Here is a 23,726-nt window from a genome sequence, read left to right as displayed (position 1 = left end):
AATTTGAAAAATGTCATTTTCCACACATCTAGATTAGTATTAAAATGTTAAACAACAATGTCAAGGGCATTATACCATTTGAATTTTATTGTTTTGCAAATTTGTTGAAATATAGTAACAGTTTATCATTATACATAAGGTTCTGTGATGTTCAAGTTCCACTAGGTTTCGTCAACTTCACAATATTTACTCTCTAGTGACAATTCGGGGAAAAAAATGATCAGCCTCTTTTTATTAAAATTTGCTTTTAAGAAAAATACATCATGATACGAGGCCTATATTTGCATATGACATATCAAAACGTTAGCCTATTTTTCAAGTCTTATTTTCAACCGTGTAAATTTGATAACGTTTTTTTGTGTTCGAACGGGGACTTTCAATTTCAGATATGTTAAGCAACTACTGATGTTAGTACCTGTAAACACAGGGAATATACTTTGTTATAAAACAAATCATATATCGTTGTCTGAAAGCAGCCAAGAAAGAAAGTTTTATGCTTAAAAATCATATTCAACTCCATACTTGAGTCCGTTAAAAGTCGGTAACATTGTATCTATAATCATACACTACTGAAGGTGAAGGTATAGTGTATGGAAAATCCTCTTTATTATCTGTGTTTATTAAATACTGGGTCTGTTTTCTTTAGTTCAGACGCACTTCGAGAAGACAAGGTGAGTTCAGCTTCAAGTTTTGTCTGTAAATGATCTTTTAATTATTGTGCCTTTTATTGACTGATTTTCTTCCAAGAACAATAAAGTTCACTCATTTTCATGACGTAACACTAGAACCAATGCACCAAGGACGCTTTTAGACATATCATATTGAAAACAGAAAAAACACATTACCAAAACACAATGAAAAAAAAATACACTAGAATCACCAAAATAATTTAATATTGTAAAATAAAACCGACGGGTGCTACATGTTGTGAAGGATCTGCATAACCTACCGAGGCACTTGCGTTCAACCCCAATTTCTGGAGAGTTTTGTTTGTCTGTTTGTCTTCTTCTTTTTTAGACTTGTAAGTTCATTTCTGACTTTTGAATTTGTATGTCCGCTCTGATATTTTTCGCTTCTCTTTCAGTCGGGCAAACACATCACTGAAAACTCTATACGTTTAAGCAACACCACGCAAAAAAAACCCTTAAAATTTGAACAACATCACACAAAACACCCATGAAAAACACACTTTACAAAAAAGTATTGATTACTCAATAGAAAGATATCATTATTACATATAAATACTTAATCAACTGGAATTATCAATTGTATTTTTTTTGTAAGATTTGCAACTAAATTAGGACAATAATTCATAACATTTATCTCATTTTAATCATTTTCATTATTTCTATAATTGTATTTACTGCAGACAATGTTTTTGATATTCACAACCTTAAGTCTGTTTCTACCGATTTGTTCCTGTAATACTTTAGACGATTCAAAATTACTTGGATTAGGATACGATCGACTGAGAGGTAACCCGGAAGGTGGGCGTTTCTCTACTTCTGGCCTTGACCCTGGTATAAAACCAACTAGACAGATACTTCAAATTGATGATAGAAACAGAAAATATGTTATTCGAGTAGATAATGTTACCTCCTGCAAAAATCACACAACATATGAATATTTCAGTGATGCAAAATCTAAGCAGGAGTATCTTCTACAAGATTATGTAACAGGCGGTAAGAAACTTTTGTGCGTAGATAATTGGATAGTGATACCTAGAACCTCTAAAATATAAAAGTTTGTCACATTATCCTGTATGATTTTTAATGTTATCAACTGCATTTTGATTTCCATAAGGAAATAACATTTCAATGTTCTCGGAAGGGAGCAACCAAACATAAGATAGCTCAACAACTTTGTTTTTCATACATTGGTAAATCATTGCTGTTATATTATATTAATATAAATTTCATACAATTTTGAGAAGAATTGTTCACATGTATGAGGGTGCTTATACCGTCAGACATGCATGGACGTAAAGACACAAAGAGACACGAGTGGATACCTCATATTTTTAAATTCCTCACAACGCGTTGTGTGGGACAAATATAAGATGGTATATATTTTTTTGCAAACATCAGATATCCGAATCATTGATAAAACATATATGTAAGCATATGGAGTGTGCTTAAACATTTGTTATGCTTTTAATTAACTGTATTTAAAGTGTATTGTTTTCGAGACAGTAACAACAAACTTTGAAGTTCTTGCACAGGAATATTTTCAAGTATCTTAAAATTTTGAAATAAGGTTAAATCTGTAAGTGGCATTATGTTATAGATTTTTAGAAATTTGTAGGTGACGGTGACATGCTGATTCGTCCGTATGCATTTATGGCTGGATATGGTAAATAATTTTACCTAACAATCAAATATATTTCAAAGTTGAATTTTAATCCTCAGAAAATGTAAAATGGAGTCCACATATTGAGATTCCAGAAATAGAGTATATATTGACTTACATCTTGAAATTGACAATGAGGGTCGCTTGAAAACAAAACTTTACGACAAAGAAGATGAGTTAAGCTTTCCAATTGTGAACTTTCCATTTCAAAGTAGCAACATTCCAGCAGCACCTGCATACGGGGTATACATCTCCTAATTGATACGATATTCCCGTGCTTGCATTTCCTATCATGATGTTCTTGAAAGAGGGTTGCTGCTCACATGAAAGCTATTAAACCAAGAGTTCCAAATCGTGAAGTGGAAACCATCCCTTCGTAAATTTTACGGGCGCCATCACGAGTTGGTTGACCGTTATGGATTAACCGTTTCACAAATGAAATCTGATATGTTCCTTAAGTCGTAACTACATGTACAATCCTCTTCCCTTTCATGAATGTGACCTACCGAATCAGAAAAAATACCGGATTTGTAATCTTATAAGCAACACAACGGGTGCCATGCACATGTGGAGCAGGATCTGCTTACCCTTCCGGAGCACATGAGATCCCCCCTACTTTTTGGTAGGGTTCGTGTTGTTTATTCTTTAGTTTTTTATGTTGTGTCATGTGTACTAGTGTTTGTCTGTTTGTATTTTTAATTTTTAGCCATGGTGTCGTCAGTTTGTTTCAAAAGTTATGAGTTTGACATTCCCTTTTGGTATTTTTCGTCCCTCTTTTATATATAAGTCCATAATATGATAACAATAGTTCGTAATGCTGGATCAAAACTGGAACCATATAAAACATCCTTTAAAAGCTGGAATGAATCTTGTTCTTTGATTCTCTATCTCTATACAGATTAAAAACGAAATTTGTTGACTTCAAGAAAAATGTCTGGATAAACTGTATGTTGATTTCCTGTAATTAATTGTTATGAAATGTTGAATTTGTCGAAGCATTTCGGTTTTTCTACACCTGGCGTAGCTTGGCTTAGTCGTATTTGGAAAAAAAGAGTGTGTTCTTAGCAAATAATTGGCCAAAATTGGATTATGAAGTTATTTCGTCTTGATTTCTTCTGAACTTCCTATTGTGACGTCCTGAAAAAAAAAACCGACGATGACTTATGACGTAACATAGAAGGAAGTCAACACAACTGAAAAGGAAGTTTAAAAATCATTAAAGAAAAAGATTCCACCACTATGACTCGTGTATTACGATATTTTTCCACTCTTGAAGTGAAAGAATATATATGTAACATTTTCTGTTGAACAACGTATTTGTCCTCGCTTTAATCCACAATTTCCCACTTTAAGTTTTTTCGACCAAAATCGATCAAGAACGATGTTTGCCTTCCTAACTTGGTCTGATTTGATTTTCTTTTCATTTTTCAGCTCTGAGGGATGCTTAAAAAACAAATGCTATCACTGTTGATAAGATAACTGTTTGTAACCGAGGACGTAGTCGCTATGCAATGCCACCAGCCTATCCGTCATATCACAAACTGAATGACGAGTTTATATCAGCAGTATGCGCCTTGCCAAACTCATTTGATGCCAACACTTATAATAGATTTTTGAAAGACTGGGGGACGGTTAGTTTACAAATACTTATGTATAGTGATTTGGGAACAATTTTTCATCTTATATTAATCCCTTATCACTTTGCGGGTGCGAATGCCGTCTTGTAGCTGCATTTGCCTGCTTTTTTTTTGAAATCTACAAGGATCTTTAACGTGCAAGATATATGGCTCTCTCTTTACACGGGTCAGCCATTTATCGTCCCTTTCCGACAGACTATCATCGTTTTCTCAAGACCATACTCGTAAATGGTGTCAAGGGAGAGCCGGGTTTAGTTGTACCTTCATGTTGTAGTACGAAATGATGAAATGAGAAAAAACGAATAAATAACAACTTATTGTTTACTTTGGGATATATAAATTACATTATATCCCAACGAGATATACCAATTCTTACCGAATTCACAATTTAATCATAGCCTTATCATGCTTATAAATGATTTCTTGAGGTATAGTAATATAGAGATCTCTTATTTAGATGTTAGATAGAGAGTAATTTTTATTCACCGTTTTATAATATTAATTTTATAAGAAGTAAATCATATTGTGCGTATATTTGTATTTTCTTAACCCTTACTATTACAGCATGTGATTGTTTTTTTTTTTTTAATTGATCAAAGTTTTATTGCACTTTTGCTGTTAACAATTTACTCAATCTACAGCTTCAATTAAGTATCCCTTAAATTAGTCATTGAATATTTAGGGAAAAATATTCAATAAGTATATTTATAAAGTTAGTTGCATTTATTACATACATAATAGTCATAATAGCAGTTCTACATAATATAATTTCATACCGGAATACGATACGTTTCTTAACCTAAACTGTATATAATTTATTTATTGTAGCTTCACTGAACCGTAAAATTGATGATGATCCTTGATACTGGCAGCATGACTTTTCAGCCGACAGTAGACATTTTGTTGTTTGCCTACGTCTTGTAATTGTGAAAAGGAGTATTAAATGATTAGGTAAGACCGTTGTTTTTTCCACATATTTATATGAACAACATATTTTTTTAAGTAAATGGTATTTTTTGCGATCAAACCAAAGATCAAGAGAAAAGATCGAAAGTACACGTGGTATAATTAATTATGCATGAATGCAGTATCCAAGCATTGTATTGTGTAAACTAATAACAATATTAATTCAGTGTAGCTATAATAGATATGATAAATAATATATAAATATGATAAAAGAGTAGAATAGCGAATTTCATTTGATGCGTAAATTCCTGACCGGACACATGCATGTCCTGTGCAGTCATGAACTAACTAAGTCACAGCTTGAATTCATTCACAATTATAAAAAATCGAAATATTCGAAAGTTTTAAGTATGATTCTCTGATTTTTTTTCCCTCTAATTTTATTTATATTAATTATGTCCTTGATTTCATTTTGGAATATTTTAAAAATATCAATGACCTTGTCTTTCTTGTCAGACATGTAATATGCTTTATAAATTGAAAAGTAAATTATAGTTAATAAATAGTTCATATCAAAATAATCTTCATCTTCAATTTTATAGCCAGTTACTAAACTTTGAAGACTGAATATATGCTTTTCAATTTTTAATAGTGCTAAAAGCTGTTCAATTTTGTGCCAATACTGAATATTATATGAACAGGAAAAAAAGAAGTGTTCATAATCATCATGTTGTTTACAATGGAAGCACAAACTACTCGGTACTATTTTCCATTTATAAAGTAATTCATTACAGGCTAATATATAATGCATTATTTTCCATTTAAACATTTTAAATTTGTTGTTTTCAAGGTAGTTAAAAATAAAGTTGAATGTGGATTTAAATTTTGTAGACATTTTTTTATGCAGAATTCTTTCCCATATTAAAATTCCTGTTGGTTTATCATTTGTAAATTGACTTTGTAGGAACGTGTATATTTCTTTATTGGTCGAGTCTGGTGAAATTTCATGTTTTAGTAGGATAGTTAAGTTTACTGATTTCTTTATATTGACATCAGTTTTATAAGAACTTTCTTGTTTTAAAATATTTTGCCAGTGCTTTGGTATAGCAGTTTTAACTATAGAAAATTCTCTAATCCAATCTTGTTTATTCTTAAGATTTTTTAAAACAGTTTTTGATGAGATGTGTCCGTTTTCGTCTATTATATCATTGATGTACAAAATATTACTGTTAATCCAATTTTAAAAAAAACAGACATTTTCCATTTTCTTTGACAAGATTATTTCCCCATATAATTTGTTTTCTAACTTCAAGAAAGTTTTTAGGGGTGATAGTTTGACCTCCTTTTACTTCTACCCAAGTTTTAATTAATTGTTTATAGAATTCAGGTAAGGATTTATACTCTATTTTATTAAGCAAATTTACATTTGTTAAATTCATTCTGAATAAAAGAAAATCTTTCCCAAATTTATTAAGATAAAATCTTGGAATAATTTTCCAGTTATCATTATCGTTTTTTATTAGTTTTGAAACCCATTTAATTTGCAAGGATTTTATATAGGAGTCTAAATCAATCATTTTTAATCCTCCATCAGGGTATGGCTTACATAATATAGAGCGTTTAATTCTGTCTTTTTTCCCGCTCCATATAAAACTATATATTAAATTTTTGAACTTTTGTTTTATTTCATGTGTTATTGTCATACATGATGCTGTGTATGTTAGGTTTGGTAAAATTAGGGACTTTACTACAGTAATTTTTCCTAATAATGTTAAGTTACAATTGTTCCATCCTTGAATCAATTTTTCACATTTATCTATTTGTTTCTCCGTGTTTAATTTTTGACATTCTTGATAATTGTATCCAAAGTATATTCCTAGACTTTTAATGTGATCTTGTTTCCAGTTTATATTTTCAAATTTATCTTTTGACTTTTTAAATTTGCCAAGCCATAAGCCTTCTGTTTTGTTTCTATTTAGTTTGAGCCCAGAAAGGCTTCCAAAAGTTTCAATGATATTAAGGGCAATACTTATATCTTTGTGTGTTTTTAAAAACAATTGAGTATCATCTGCCAGATGACATATTTTTAGTGAGCAAGATTTTCCATCTAATTTGATTTCAAATCCTTTTAATTCTTTATTTTCTCTTAATTTAATTGCCATTATTTCAACACACAATACAAAAATTAACGAGGATAACGGACATCCTTGTCTAATCCCACGAAATGTATTGAAGGGGGCAGACACCCATCCATTATTTAAAATACATCCTTTTATGTCTGTATACATAGTTTCAACCCATTTTATGAATTCTTTTTTAAAACCAAATTTTTTTAAAGATTCAAACATAAAGCACCACTCAAGTGAGTCGAAAGCTTTAGTAAAGTCTAAAAATAAAATTGCACCATCTACTTTAAATTTTTCAGAATAATCAATAATGTCTTGGATTTGTCTTATGTTAAAACCTATGTATCTGTTTTTTATGTAACCTTTTTGATCAGAGTGAATAATTTTTGGTAGTACTGATTTTAGTCGTTGTGCTAAGGCATAAGCTAGTAATTTAACATCATAGTTTAATAATGTAATAGGTCTATAGTTATCAAGGGAGAGGGGATCATTTTTTTTAAACAAGAGAGATATGGCTCCAATTTTTTGGGAGTTTGTTAATTCTCCTTTTTTATAGCAATAGTTGAAAACTTGTACTATGAAATCTTTAATCTGTTCCCAAAATTTTCTATAAAACTCCACGTTCAGTCCGTCCAGCCCTGGGGCCTTGTTTAATTTCATCTTAAATATAGCCTCTGTGCATTCCCTTATAGTAATTTTTCCCTCGCATGTATTACTTTCAGATTCATTTATTATTTTACTTTCTTTGATAGTTTCAAGGTATTGTTTTACCTTTTCTGTGTCAGGTTTAGTTGAAGTGTATAATTTAGTATAATAATTGACATGTGATTGTTGAAGTTGAAACAGGAATAAAGTCAGTTAGGCAGTATGATATCTCTGCAGCTAGTGTTGCAGAGGTACTTTTAAAGGTAATGACATTTATTTTTTTATAATGTGCACATTGTGGAAGATGATCAACAACTGATAAGCGATTACGGACAAAAACGTTCAACATACAAATTGGTAAATTATCTAACAATCTTCATTGCCAATACATCTATGTGTTCCGGACAGATTAGTATTTGGACCATACTCGTATGTTTATGGCAGTACGCGTGTACACGCTTATTTGTATTTTCTTAACCCTTACTATTACAGCATGTGATTGTTTTTTTTTTTTTAATTGATCAAAGTTTTATTGCACTTTTGCTGTTAACAATTTACTCAATCTACAGCTTCAATTAAGTATCCCTTAAATTAGTCATTGAATATTTAGGGAAAAATATTCAATAAGTATATTTATAAAGTTAGTTGCATTTATTACATACATAATAGTCATAATAGCAGTTCTACATAATATAATTTCATACCGGAATACGATACGTTTCTTAACCTAAACTGTATATAATTTATTTATTGTAGCTTCACTGAACCGTAAAATTGATGATGATCCTTGATACTGGCAGCATGACTTTTCAGCCGACAGTAGACATTTTGTTGTTTGCCTACGTCTTGTAATTGTGAAAAGGAGTATTAAATGATTAGGTAAGACCGTTGTTTTTTCCACATATTTATATGAACAACATATTTTTTTAAGTAAATGGTATTTTTTGCGATCAAACCAAAGATCAAGAGAAAAGATCGAAAGTACACGTGGTATAATTAATTATGCATGAATGCAGTATCCAAGCATTGTATTGTGTAAACTAATAACAATATTAATTCAGTGTAGCTATAATAGATATGATAAATAATATATAAATATGATAAAAGAGTAGAATAGCGAATTTCATTTGATGCGTAAATTCCTGACCGGACACATGCATGTCCTGTGCAGTCATGAACTAACTAAGTCACAGCTTGAATTCATTCACAATTATAAAAAATCGAAATATTCGAAAGTTTTAAGTATGATTCTCTGATTTTTTTTCCCTCTAATTTTATTTATATTAATTATGTCCTTGATTTCATTTTGGAATATTTTAAAAATATCAATGACCTTGTCTTTCTTGTCAGACATGTAATATGCTTTATAAATTGAAAAGTAAATTATAGTTAATAAATAGTTCATATCAAAATAATCTTCATCTTCAATTTTATAGCCAGTTACTAAACTTTGAAGACTGAATATATGCTTTTCAATTTTTAATAGTGCTAAAAGCTGTTCAATTTTGTGCCAATACTGAATATTATATGAACAGGAAAAAAAGAAGTGTTCATAATCATCATGTTGTTTACAATGGAAGCACAAACTACTCGGTACTATTTTCCATTTATAAAGTAATTCATTACAGGCTAATATATAATGCATTATTTTCCATTTAAACATTTTAAATTTGTTGTTTTCAAGGTAGTTAAAAATAAAGTTGAATGTGGATTTAAATTTTGTAGACATTTTTTTATGCAGAATTCTTTCCCATATTAAAATTCCTGTTGGTTTATCATTTGTAAATTGACTTTGTAGGAACGTGTATATTTCTTTATTGGTCGAGTCTGGTGAAATTTCATGTTTTAGTAGGATAGTTAAGTTTACTGATTTCTTTATATTGACATCAGTTTTATAAGAACTTTCTTGTTTTAAAATAGTTTGCCAGTGCTTTGGTATAGCAGTTTTAACTATAGAAAATTCTCTAATCCAATCTTGTTTATTCTTAAGATTTTTTAAAACAGTTTTTGATGAGATGTGTCCGTTTTCGTCTATTATATCATTGATGTACAAAATATTACTGTTAATCCAATTTTTAAAAAACAGACATTTTCCATTTTCTTTGACAAGATTATTTCCCCATATAATTTGTTTTCTAACTTCAAGAAAGTTTTTAGGGGTGATAGTTTGACCTCCTTTTACTTCTACCCAAGTTTTAATTAATTGTTTATAGAATTCAGGTAAGGATTTATACTCTATTTTATTAAGCAAATTTACATTTGTTAAATTCATTCTGAATAAAAGAAAATCTTTCCCAAATTTATTAAGATAAAATCTTGGAATAATTTTCCAGTTATCATTATCGTTTTTTATTAGTTTTGAAACCCATTTAATTTGCAAGGATTTTATATAGGAGTCTAAATCAATCATTTTTAATCCTCCATCAGGGTATGGCTTACATAATATAGAGCGTTTAATTCTGTCTTTTTTCCCGCTCCATATAAAACTATATATTAAATTTTTGAACTTTTGTTTTATTTCATGTGTTATTGTCATACATGATGCTGTGTATGTTAGGTTTGGTAAAATTAGGGACTTTACTACAGTAATTTTTCCTAATAATGTTAAGTTACGTTTGTTCCATCCTTGAATCAATTTTTCACATTTATCTATTTGTTTCTCCGTGTTTAATTGTTGACATTCTTGATAATTGTATCCAAAGTATATTCCTAGACTTTTAATGTGATCTTGTTTCCAGTTTATATTTTCAAATTTATCTTTTGACTTTTTAAATTTGCCAAGCCATAAGCCTTCTGTTTTGTTTCTATTTAGTTTGAGCCCAGAAAGGCTTCCAAAAGTTTCAATGATATTAAGGGCAATACTTATATCTTTGTGTGTTTTTAAAAACAATTGAGTATCATCTGCCAGATGACATATTTTTAGTGAGCAAGATTTTCCATCTAATTTGATTTCAAATCCTTTTAATTCTTTATTTTCTCTTAATTTAATTGCCATTATTTCAACACACAATACAAAAATTAACGAGGATAACGGACATCCTTGTCTAATCCCACGAAATGTATTGAAGGGGGCAGACACCCATCCATTATTTAAAATACATCCTTTTATGTCTGTATACATAGTTTCAACCCATTTTATGAATTCTTTTTTAAAACCAAATTTTTTTAAAGATTCAAACATAAAGCACCACTCAAGTGAGTCGAAAGCTTTAGTAAAGTCTAAAAATAAAATTGCACCATCTACTTTAAATTTTTCAGAATAATCAATAATGTCTTGGATTTGTCTTATGTTAAAACCTATGTATCTGTTTTTTATGTAACCTTTTGGATCAGAGTGAATAATTTTTGGTAGTACTGATTTTAGTCGTTGTGCTAAGGCATAAGCTAGTAATTTAACATCATAGTTTAATAATGTAATAGGTCTATAGTTATCAAGGGAGAGGGGATCATTTTTTTTAAACAAGAGAGATATGGCTCCAATTTTTTGGGAGTTTGTTAATTCTCCTTTTTTATAGCAATAGTTGAAAACTTGTACTATGAAATCTTTAATCTGTTCCCAAAATTTTCTATAAAACTCCACGTTCAGTCCGTCCAGCCCTGGGGCCTTGTTTAATTTCATCTTAAATATAGCCTCTGTGCATTCCCTTATAGTAATTTTTCCCTCGCATGTATTACTTTCAGATTCATTTATTATTTTACTTTCTTTGATAGTTTCAAGGTATTGTTTTACCTTTTCTGTGTCAGGTTTAGTTGAAGTGTATAATTTAGTATAATAATTGACATGTGATTGTTGAAGTTGAAACAGGAATAAAGTCAGTTAGGCAGTATGATATCTCTGCAGCTAGTGTTGCAGAGGTACTTTTAAAGGTAATGACATTTATTTTTTTATAATGTGCACATTGTGGAAGATGATCAACAACTGATAAGCGATTACGGACAAAAACGTTCAACATACAAATTGGTAAATTATCTAACAATCTTCATTGCCAATACATCTATGTGTTCCGGACAGATTAGTATTTGGACCATACTCGTATGTTTATGGCAGTACGCGTGTACACGCTTATAGTCCGCCCATACGCGCATGATACTAGTTAATACATCGGGTGATTTCCATTAGGTATTACCCTTCATGGTAACATACACAAATAAATTTTGACTTTATGTATCCTTTGGTAATTATTATGATATCACATGAGGCATTATAACATGGAAATGATCGATTTTTCTTTATAGACACAACCTTAAACTTTGAAAAATAGAAGTAATCAATGTCAAAATTACATATCATATGGCAGTCAACTGTTTTACTGACACTTATGACATTGACCCCGTATTTTGTTATTTAGTTTTTGGAAAATGTATTATTCTTAAAAATGTTTAAAATTCTTTTGATTGTATTTATACGATTTTACAAAAAAACAACATGTGGTGTCCGTCTATTTCAATGTAGAAAATATGAATAAAGGGACAGCACGTATACACATTTGTAATTGTTTCAGAAATATGCTAATCCTCACATATGGAAAGTTGTTCTTGTAAGAGACGATGGAAGTATGGCTTATTTTAACACGTCCAACCTACTGACTGATGATCTGGAATCATTAACAAGCGGAGTATCACCGAAAAGTGTGATTATTGGCGGAATGGGTATATCCGAACCCCTAGAATTTCATTTAATGTCAATAGTGCGATTCTTTGAAGCTGATTTCTGGACAAATGAAAATCAACAAGATGGAATTTGTCCTTCTATCATGCACAGAAACGCGTCATTGATAAAGCAGAATCTGCTTAAAGCGCTGAAAGAATATCCGTCTCCCTATAGCATAGTTTCAACGCCATCAGGTAAATGAAATAATGCCAATTTAACACTACATTTACACGATTTATTTATTCAGAAGATACAAATCAAGACGATAACCAACTAAGGGAATTAAATGAACTCCAAAAAGAGCAAGACATAATATTCTTCTTCGGATATTTACATGCTCCTTATAGTGCGAATTCACATCAAGTTAAAATATTCTACACTATCCATGTTATCAGTGAACTTTTAAATCAGATAAACATTCATGTATCTAAAGATATGAGACCGCGAAATCATGGTTGAATTGAGATACATACATATCTTATCGCTAATCAAACACTCTATAATGACCGTAAAAGGTATGAAGTGTTAATGTTACATGTTTCAGACGGTTTATTTTTATCTTCTTCTAAACCTTTTTGTTCATCAGAAGATGATCCATATAAATGGAATCCTCTCAGAGTGAGCCTGCATGTGGTAATATCTTTAGTCTAAGTGAATTCACACAATGCAAGTAACACTCTGGAATAGGGGTTAATGAGTGACATCAAAAGAGTAAAATTAAAGAACTTCGTACATTATTACACTATTCTGACTTTTAACTTTATTTTATTTGAGCGCCACTGATCTTCTGTAGACGAAACGCGTGTCTGGTGCAAGTACAAAATTAAAATCCTCAGACCTGGTATCTATGATAAGTTTATTCACGTGGTAAATAAATCTTCTTTTGTCTTGTAGCAAGTTTTGCAAGACTCATGCTTCTTATTATTTCAAAAAGCGTTGAATATATAGTACCTACTCGAATTCCGACTGAGTGCTGCAATATCAGCCCACGAAATTCAACAACTATCTCGTCAATAAAAAATCCCAACATTTTTGTAATATCATCCTCTTTGATCACAAATGGGGAATGGGTTGTAAGAATCGCTGTGGTGTGAACATGTTCATAACCGAAAACAGCTTTGGTTTATAAGATTGTAAAGTCGATCTATCGATTTAGCATTGGACTACTACATGTAAAGAGTGCGACAAAAACAACTTTTAAACTATATTTTACTAGATTTTTTGAAAGTTCAATAAAGATATAATTTTGTTTACGATATAGTTTTCTACCGTCCTTTATATGATGTGTGTTTAGTTTAGGTATCCAAGATATCCAGTATAACGAAGGTAATTATTTATAGGCCTCTTAAACATAAATACCAAAGTAGAAATTGATCAGTTGTAGTTTTATTCTAAATTCTCCTCTTTAGTGGAATATGGTGTAAAGAGTTATGTGGAATTCTCAGGCTGGACAGTTCCAAGCTCTGTTTACTTTTACTTTGATCTCATTTGTACAATTCACTGCTCAATGGTTTTTTTTCTCGCCTGTGACAACAGTCGAAGTTTGCCAGACATGTATATTTCTATCTGGCGGTGGCAGCTACTTAATCTATTTGTGTACAGCTTTATATTTAAGAAATTCCTGAAGCTTTAAACCTTGTATGAAGATTCCTTATGCTAGGAAGTTTCAATCTGTCATATGTTCATTATCATTGGCATCATTTTCATGGTTCAGATTTTGTTTAAAAAAATTTTAAAAAATTAATGTTTATTTCTCACTTACTATGAGAAGTAAGATAGCTATATTTGATAAATATATTCCTTGCAACACCTTCATGACCATCATATACAATTCACCGGACCTCAACCTCTTTTCGTGGTTCAGTTTTTACGGTTGAATGATTAGGTCCGTTTCTTCCTCGGTTCATTTGACATGACCTCATTTTCATAGATCATTGATAATTTTAAACTTAAGTGATTGTAGTATAACCTTTTTGATAAAGACGCTCAATATATATTCAATTATATATTGGATAAGCAAGACAGTTCAGCGTATTTTTTTTGTTTATATTTTCATGTTTTACCAAGTATTGTTATTCATGTTATATCGTAAATATCTTTGCAACAATAATTTTAGACTATATAAGAGGCCAACTGAGCATTTTTCAACATGGTGTCCATTGTTCGTCGTCCGCCATCGTCGTTGACATCCGTCGTCATTTACGTTTTAAAAACCTTTCAATAACCTTGTTTGCCAATGAAGATGGTCTACATTGTTGAAAATAGAACAAAGGCATTCAAAAATGCAAGTTTTATCTTATTTTTTTCCCAAACTGTTATAAATAAAGATATATGATAGTTGCAAATATGTTCAATATGTTGAGTCCTACAAATTACTTCTATTAATTACGATAAGCAGACAACGTCTTACAGGAGTTATTGTCCATCCATATCCGTGCATGTTTTCTTGAAAACTATAATAGATACACATATTGCTAAAATTATCAGCAAAACAAGTTTTACAAATAATTCAAATTTTGGAAAATCGTCAGTCGACTTATATTTATAGTTTTTGCCCTTTGATTACGATTGTTTCCTTTTTTTTTTTACGTTTTTGTGGTAAAATTTTAATCTATCAAGAGAAAGTTAATTTAGCAAAACAGATCAGCAAGAAGAGAGCAACTATTTGGTAAAATGTGTTTTTTCGGTTGCCCTTATACAATAAAAAGAAATGTGATTGATACATGGGCATCTTAAGCCACAACAATGGTCAGCAAAACATGATTTTAAAAATATAGTAACAAGTCAAACATTGGCCGATATATTCAGTAGACAGTCACATGTTTTATTGCCCAGTATACTCTCCAAGCTTAGTGTTTTCGACAAACTTTTCAAACACTAGCTTTTATACTGTTCTATCCATGGATGAAGTAACTGAAAGTAAGTAGAAAGCTCGTTATCTGTCGATGTTACAATCATAATTCCAAATTATAAGCTATGACTGCAATGACTGTGTGTGTCTTAATCACACCCGATCGTCAAAGTGACTGGATTCACTTGAAAAAAAAAATGTCTATAAATCAGATAATGTTTCAGGGAAGAGCAATTACTTAAAATAATTGTGAAAAGGGGAGGAAACATCGTTTTAAAAACGGAAACGAACATACTTTGTTTTACAGCATTGACACACACATTAAACGTACCTTTGATTTGGCCAACGGGAACGTTTTCCCTGTATCAACCTGTATCAGGATGTCCACATTCTCATACCTGGTTTAGCAGTGGTTGGATAATTCAAGACACCGAGGATACAACAAAGGCAACTGCATATTCTTCTGGGCATCACTTTTTTGGCAAGTATTGTTTTTTTTATCTTGAATTTAGTACTTGTTTATTATTGGGTAAACTATTACATTGTGACATGAAACTTTAGGTTGATACTCATTTGAATAACTAAAAATGACGACGATGATTTTGTCTGATATAATTGAATTTTGGCGTTTCATAATCTAATAGATTAAAAAATCACTTAATTCTACTAAATTGTTTCATTTTGCATGTTTTGATACCAAGCTTGAGCATTGTATGTGAAACATAAACAAACACAGTCGTAATTCTAGAAATAGAACAGAGTTATCAGCATAATTTTTGGATTTAAATAAGTCCTCCTGATACGAATTGATTACAATAATTTTAAATTTCAATTAGGAACGTCAATTTCAACACTTTAGCTTTACATTTGGCTACTCATTTTGGGTATTTTTGTCATATAAATGTTCTTCAACTGTTTCGGTACTTATACATCCTCGGATTTCACGTGTTTGGATTTGAGTGTTCCTGATGAAGTAAAATCAGGAAAGCGCTTCGGACGCACGAAAGTATTAAACTTGTTGTTTTCAATTTTTAACAGTGAATGTTAAAATCTAGAATTTTATTGATAGAGAATTGGTGTGTATTGTTACTGACAAGAAATATAAATGCCATTGTTTAACAAAACAACATATCCGAAAAATCGATATTGTGGCATTTAAACATGTTGAATATATGTCTTTGTTATATTTTAGCTGGGACACATGATAAACAGGATTCAAAATTTTACTTTTGCACGCATACGTCAAGTATGAAAGGTTCTTACTTCAGAAATTGGCCTGCTGGAAACTACTGCATACTCAAGTACGGACCATGTCCTACTGGTATGTAACATGAGCAAGTTAAATATTAATATTAATAAGGTTTTCATATCAGAAGAGTCGGGACAAAACGCTTTGACATAGCAACACCTCGAACAAAATTAAACAAAGTTTACGAATTAAAAAATATAAATTTATATTGTGTTACAATGATAACTAAATCAAAAGGTAAATATATCATAACATCATTGCTATATATATTAACAGTTTCATTCGCTATGAAGTTTACTCCATTTTTTTGCATGTGCGTACTTATAAATAAAGCATGTTTTGCTGATGGCATTAACATTGACATTTTCTCTTTGTGATTTAGAACGCTTTACAATCAACACTACATTATACCACATACATATTGAAATGGAGTCTTTTTACACTAAAAATTTAGATACTATATCATACAGATAGCAAATGTGATGATTATGCTGGTAAATTCAACGATCAGCCATTTACTAGCTATAGAAACTTCAAAGGATACTTATAAAATTTTAAGTAGAACTAAAATAGCTTGAATAATTTATATAAAAAAAGATAACTGCCTTTCAAAGCTTTGTCTTGAACAAGACTAAAAAAAAATTCAATCCACTAGTTAACAATGATCTAATCACTTATATCAGATTTCAAATTTTGTACACAAGACACCCGTTTCGTATACATAGAAAACGTATCAGTAAGAACCTGATATGTTTATTGGACATGCCTCTGTACAAAATATGTATATAATTTAAAAAAAAAAATATGTGGTATGATTGCCATTGAAACAACCTTCCGCAAGAGACCAAATAACAAAGAAATTAACTAGAAATTAGCTTTAGGTCACCATACGGCCTTCAACAATGATCAAAGACCATATCACATAATCAGCCTTTTGTATAAATTTAAAAACACAAAATAGTAAATCATTAAGCAAAAATGTTTAAACATGTCAAAAATGTATAATTCATTTTAATTTATTCCATGAACATGATGAAGTCTGGAAGTAAAGGTCACAAATTATATATACTGAGTGCCAATAAATGAAAACGCAACACTTGCACATTTCCAATATTTAAGAAAAATATATATATTTTTTTTAAATAATTACCTTTATCGCATGTATCGGTTCTTTTGACAACTTTACACTTGAATGATTTTGGAATAAAAGTTACATGCCAGGTTACAGAAAAGAGGGAAAAGACGACTACATTGATATTGTACGCACTAGTTATTTTCTCATAGTTGTTCTGGAAAGCCTTGCTTAAGAATTGAAATTTCAAATATTTTTTTGTAAACCACTGCAATAACCTAAAGCGAAGATGCCAAGACTTTGAGACTACCAGAGACATGAAATTTGAGACATAGTGCAGGGAGGTATTTGAAGTCGTGAAATTACACACACGCAAAATGCAGTGTTTGGACTCAACAATTACCAGACTTATTCAAAGATTCAACCAAAATGGGTCTTTGTATGACAGGCTATGTCCCGGAAGACAGAGAGCAACTACTGCCTACCAGGACCAATTAGTTCGTCTTCAGCACGGTGATATCGTTTCCGTACGGCTTTCCAATCAGCACGAGAGAATGTCGGTGTCCACTGGAGACAAATTCGAGCAAACACGGTAAGACGCAGTTTGCGCAGCAGTGGATTATGAACACGACGTCCTTTCTATTGTTACATGCTGACAGCAGTACGATGCCAAAATTGCTTAAGATGAACAGAATAGCGTCAGAGATGGTCCTACAGGCAATAGACAACTGTCTTATGGACGGACGAATCAAGATTCCATCTTTAATGTAGTGATGGACGAACTAGTGTTTGAAGACGAAGATAAGAACGCTATGCAGATTCGTGTATCCAAGAGACAGATCGTAGGGGTGGTGATAGTGTCATGATATGGGGAGGAATATCATTCAACTACAAAACTCCGCTCATCACTGTAAATGGCAATTTAAACGCCACACCATATATTTATGACGTTTTACGGCCGACCGTTATACTGTTTATGGCTGGCATCAAAATGTAAATCTTTTTCAACAAGATAACGCTTGTTCACACTCCGCACGACTCACAACTGCGCTCATCAATAACAACCATGTTCAAATATTACCAAAGCCAACCTTTTGGGATCAAATTAAACAAGCCGTAAGATGATGACAGCCACCACCATTTACTCTGCGCCAACTTGAAATTTGGTTAGGTCAGGTCGATGCAGCGTAGTTATAGAGATTGCGTTGCAGCACACAGTGGACGCTTTCGTTATTGAGACTTTTAGTTAATTGTAACGGTGTATTGCATGAACGCTTTTCATTCAACTCGTGGTTATTGAATGTTTTTGTTTGATTTTTATCTTTAGATACACCAGTAACTGTCATTAACAATTACTGTAAAGAAAATATTATTTTGTATAACAATGTTAATTCTAAAAAAGAAAGTGTTGTGTTTTTCATTGGCACTCAACATATAAGTCAAGATAAAACGGGTAAAAATGTTTGCCCTTAAAAAAACCTATGAGGCCCCTATTACTCACTTGTATTGGAAATATATGAATAATCTAAGGCATGTATGCTAAATACATTGAAGGATTTGATGAAGGCTACATTCACTGGGATGATGAAAATGACAATAATGGTAACTCAGCCGGTGGTACTTTACCAAACGGAACATATGGTCATGACACAGATATATATTATTGTTGCAGGTAAAAGTTTAATTTGTTTTAGGTTACACTTCTGTAAATATAGACAATAGTAGGTCCCTTTACGGCTTAAACCGTGCCACTTTTACAATGAAGTTTTGTAAACAATTATATTCTAGAATGGAAAGTTGATACATGTGTATGTTCTACTATTTTATTTCAAGGTCAAAATTGGGCTTTGCGGCATATTTTCAACATGTATACGTCAAGAACTCTTTGAGTTTAAAGTTATACTAAATTTCTCCCATCACCTTCGGTCTTCCTTAAAATTAAATGTTTGCCCCTTCCGTGTGTTTTATACTGGTAAAGTGCCAAAATTATGTCTCTTTAAGATGAAATATATATATATGAATATAATAAATTTCCCATTGTAATTTTTACGCAACAAAATTATTATTCGTTTGAAGTGTTTAGATGTTTTTTAATGAAAGATTTTTCCTTTTTAGCCTACCTGGCCAACAGGGCCAAGTGAGCTTTTCTCACCACTTGGCGTCCGTCGTCGTCCGTCGTCGTTAACTTTTACAAAAATCTTCTCCTCTGAAACTACTGGGCCAAATTTAACCAAACTTGGCCAATATAAATATTGTGGTATCTAGTGTAAAAACTGTGTCCGGTGACCCGCAAAACCAACCAAGATGGCCGCCATGGCTAAAAATAGAACATAGGGGTAATTTGTATATTTTGGCTTATAACTCTGAAACCAAAGCATTAGAGCAAATCTGACGAAGTAAAATTGTTTATCAAGTCAGGATCTATCTGCCCTGAAATTCTTAGATGAATCAGACAAAGGGTTGTTAGGTTGCTGCCCCTGAATTGGTAATTTAAGGAAATTTGGTCCGTTTTCGGTTATTATCTTGGAAATTATTATAGATAGAGATAAATTGTAATGAGCAATAATGTTCAGCAAAGCAAGATCTACAAATAAGTTAACATGATCAAAATGATCAGTTGACCCCTTAAGGAGTTATTACCCTAAACAGTAATTTTTTACCAATTTTTCGTAAATTTTTGTAATCTTATACAAAAATCTTCTCCTCTGAAACTACTGGACCAAATTTAACCAAACTTAGAAACAATCATTATAAGGGTATCTTGTTTGACAAATGTGTGCGGTGATCCGGCTTACCAACCAAGATGGCCGCCATGGCTAAAAATAGAACATAGGGGGTAAATGAAAATTTTAGCTTATAACTCTGAAACCAAAGCATTTAAAGCTAATCTTACTAGGGGTTAACTTGTTTATCTAGTAAATATCTATCTGCCCTGACAATGCTAACAACGAGGTAATTAAAGTTGTCAAATGTTAAGCAACCCAATCATTTATAAGTACTCGCGCAACAAAACTTACTGTTACTGTAATATCATCAAAGATGTGGTATTAGTGCCAATGCGACAACTCTCAAACCAAGGAACAATTAATAAAAGTAAACAATCATAGGTCAAGGTACGACCTTCAACACAAAGTCTTTGCTCACACTGACTTGCAAGCTATAAAGGGCCCCATAAATTGTTGACCCGTGTTAAGAGAGAGCCACATCTCTTGCACGTTAAAGACACCCTTGTAGATTTCGAAAAAGTGCCGGCTCATGCCGCTACAAGGCAGCACTCGCACCCACAAAGTGGAAAGGAATTAATATAAGTTGCAAAACTTGTTTCCCAATCCACTAAAAATAAATATGTTTAAACTATAGGGCCCCACAAATTACAAGAATAAAACCATTCAAACTGGAAAACCAACGGTCAAATCTATAAAAAAACGAGAAACACATATACTAGTAAACTAAATAAACAGACGACCACCACTGTACATCAGATCCCTGACTTAGGACAGGTGCAAACATTTGCAGCGGGATTAAATGTTTTAATGGTACCAAACTTTCTCCCTTTTCTGAAACAATAGGATAACATCACAATATAGAAAGACACACGGTCATTAAAATATATATATAGAAGGCTTAACTTAATAGACAAACACAAATTAAAACACAATGATCGGATAAATTTGATCTGTGATACCTGAATGCAAATACATCATGTACATAGTAAATAAAAACTATAATGGATAAATAGTTAAGGTCAAAAGTAAATAAACATGTTTAAACAAAGTTAAAATATGATACCACTGTGAAATGGTAAACAAATTTTAGAAAATTATCACTTTAGAAAAACCTGCGGCATATTATACACAGGTAAATAAAAATAATTGTGTTGCTAAGTGAACTTCTTATTCTGTGTGTATAAAATCTTTCGTTTTGGAATACCAAGAAATTTCTTTAAAATTAATAAAACTAATCAAACACTTGGCAAACATGAGGTGAATATCAACAATATAACTATACATTTAGTGGTAGACAAAACTTCCTGTACAGGTACAAGAACAGTATTTAAGGAGAAAGGAAATAATTTTGATGTTCATAGCACGAAGAAGTGAAAATTTGTAGTAATTCCAAATAATCAAAGCTAGCATATAGACACAATCCATTTTAACATTAAATAACAAAAAAAAAGCACGAAAAATAGTATCAACAGGTCAAATTAACAATAAAGTACGATTTGAGAGTACTCGCAGTTTATGGGAGCTAGTTAATATCCAAAACGAGTGATAATATAATAACCTGCATCAGAGACTAAAATCAAATAAAAAACATCCCAGGGATTTAGTATTTTAATGTCATGAACAGTTAAAGAAGACATGCCTCATGCAATGCCAAAAATAAACGTATCGTCAGATAGTAGGATAGTTAGGAGTGACTTCTTTATAGATAAAAATGAACGTGTGTGTCTCTATACATCCCGTTTTATATCTACAACAGACCATACTACATATGTTCCAACTAATACCATAGGGAAAACACCGGCTCAAATCAACCTTGCAAGATGAATCAGATTGGTAGCAAATTTTACCATCCCCAATTTGTAAATGAACTGATAGACCAAATTAGGTGGTCCTCAGCAAAGTCAAATTGCAAGCCCTGTATTTTGTTGAGCAGAAATCACAACCGAAAACGCTTGACCACGTGTTTATAACGGTATAAGTTAGCCATGAATAATTACCTAAACATTAACTGCCTTTCTAGTAACATACTCATAAATCTATCAATCGATAATTATATTACTCAGTGTTTACTTACTGTCTTGTTATTCATTTGTAACTAGAGGCATAACTCTGTCAGCACCCAATCCTATAAATTCATCAAAATACTGTTATGTATCGTATGTTAAAAGGCTATGATGTGCATATATTTGCGTAGTGACTTTTTTGTTTAGATAGTTAGTATTTACTCAATCTGGTTTCAACACACAAGTCTTTGTTCTATTAATTAAAAAATGGATGCAGGCTTGTCTTATTCAAATTTCAGAAATGAATGACGTGTTCAATAATTGCAATATTACAATTTCCTGAAAATATAAGAAATGATAAATATTAAAGTGCTTTGATTTGTATGTGTTACAGAAGTGATGGGCCTATCGCCGATAAGATTTTTCTGCCTATAGATAAACCGTTCTATTTAATGAGATACACCAGCGGATGTCAGCAAGTCTATGGAATGGTAGTTCGTGAAGAATATTTCCATTTTGACGACGAAAATACGAACAACAGAGACAGTTGCAGTGGAGCTCATCCATACGACACTGGCTGTAACAACGATCATATGCTATATTTTTGTTACTACGAGGTTGATCGTCAAAATCCCGCCGTCTTTGGCTGATCGTGTGTCCATATTTCATAAACAACAATTACAAGACAATACAGATATTTATTAAAATTTTATTTTCTAGAATGCCTTTTACAATTTTATTTTGGTTTAGATATTTTTTTTAAATACATGATTTTGCTCTCATAATACACACATTATGTGGAAAAGAGGGCTAAGAAAGTCAGTCGGCTGGGAGTTAATATCACGATTTTTTTTTGTATAAGATGTAAACATTTAACAAGCATTCATTTATATGAGTACTGTTATATCTGAGCTATTGTCTTTGACGTTTTTTTGGTGCTTTTTTCATCTGACGTGCCGAAACTCAGTGCTTGTTACTATTTGATGCCTAATATCATATTCAATTTGGTGTTTCGTTTTTTGTTTTGTTCATAATCAGACCGTTTGTTTTCTTCTTTTAATCATTTTTTAATATAGTGATGTTTAGGTCTTTTCTTGTTTAGTATACTGTTCGGGTTAGGCTGGATCAGTGGACTATACCATATATAGATCCATCATCCGTTCTCCTAGATATTGGTATATTGCCTCTTTTATCATATCTTCTAATTTTCTTAAGAAGTTTGTATCGTATTGAAACTAGATTTGCTTGTTCGTTTGTCCTGAACATCAAGGATTATTTCTTTCTACTGGACGTTTGATAATCGTCAATTTATCGAAGGGGACTTTTTCTAATTGTTATATCTTCGTGCATGTATTTTCAAGGACGTTAAATGCATCTTTCATTAGAAGCAAAAGTTTGTTAAAAATTACTGAATTCTTACATATAATATGATGTCTGAAAACAAATTTTAATCATCCATGAAATGTATATTGGAAAAAAATTGCTTCAATCAAGATAAAGGTTCATTATCT

General features: G+C 31.5%; 1 pseudogene; it reads left to right on the top strand.

The window, feature by feature from the left end:
- Positions 1-1,372: 1,372 nt before the first annotated feature.
- Positions 1,373-22,865, top strand: LOC134726916 (uncharacterized; annotated as a pseudogene).
- The last annotated feature ends 861 nt before the right edge of the window (positions 22,866-23,726 follow it).

The sequence above is a fragment of the Mytilus trossulus genome, chromosome 7, assembly GCF_036588685.1.
Source record: "Mytilus trossulus isolate FHL-02 chromosome 7, PNRI_Mtr1.1.1.hap1, whole genome shotgun sequence".
Taxonomy (NCBI): Eukaryota; Metazoa; Mollusca; class Bivalvia; order Mytilida; family Mytilidae; genus Mytilus; species Mytilus trossulus.
This window is presented reverse-complemented; position numbering and strand designations above follow the sequence as displayed.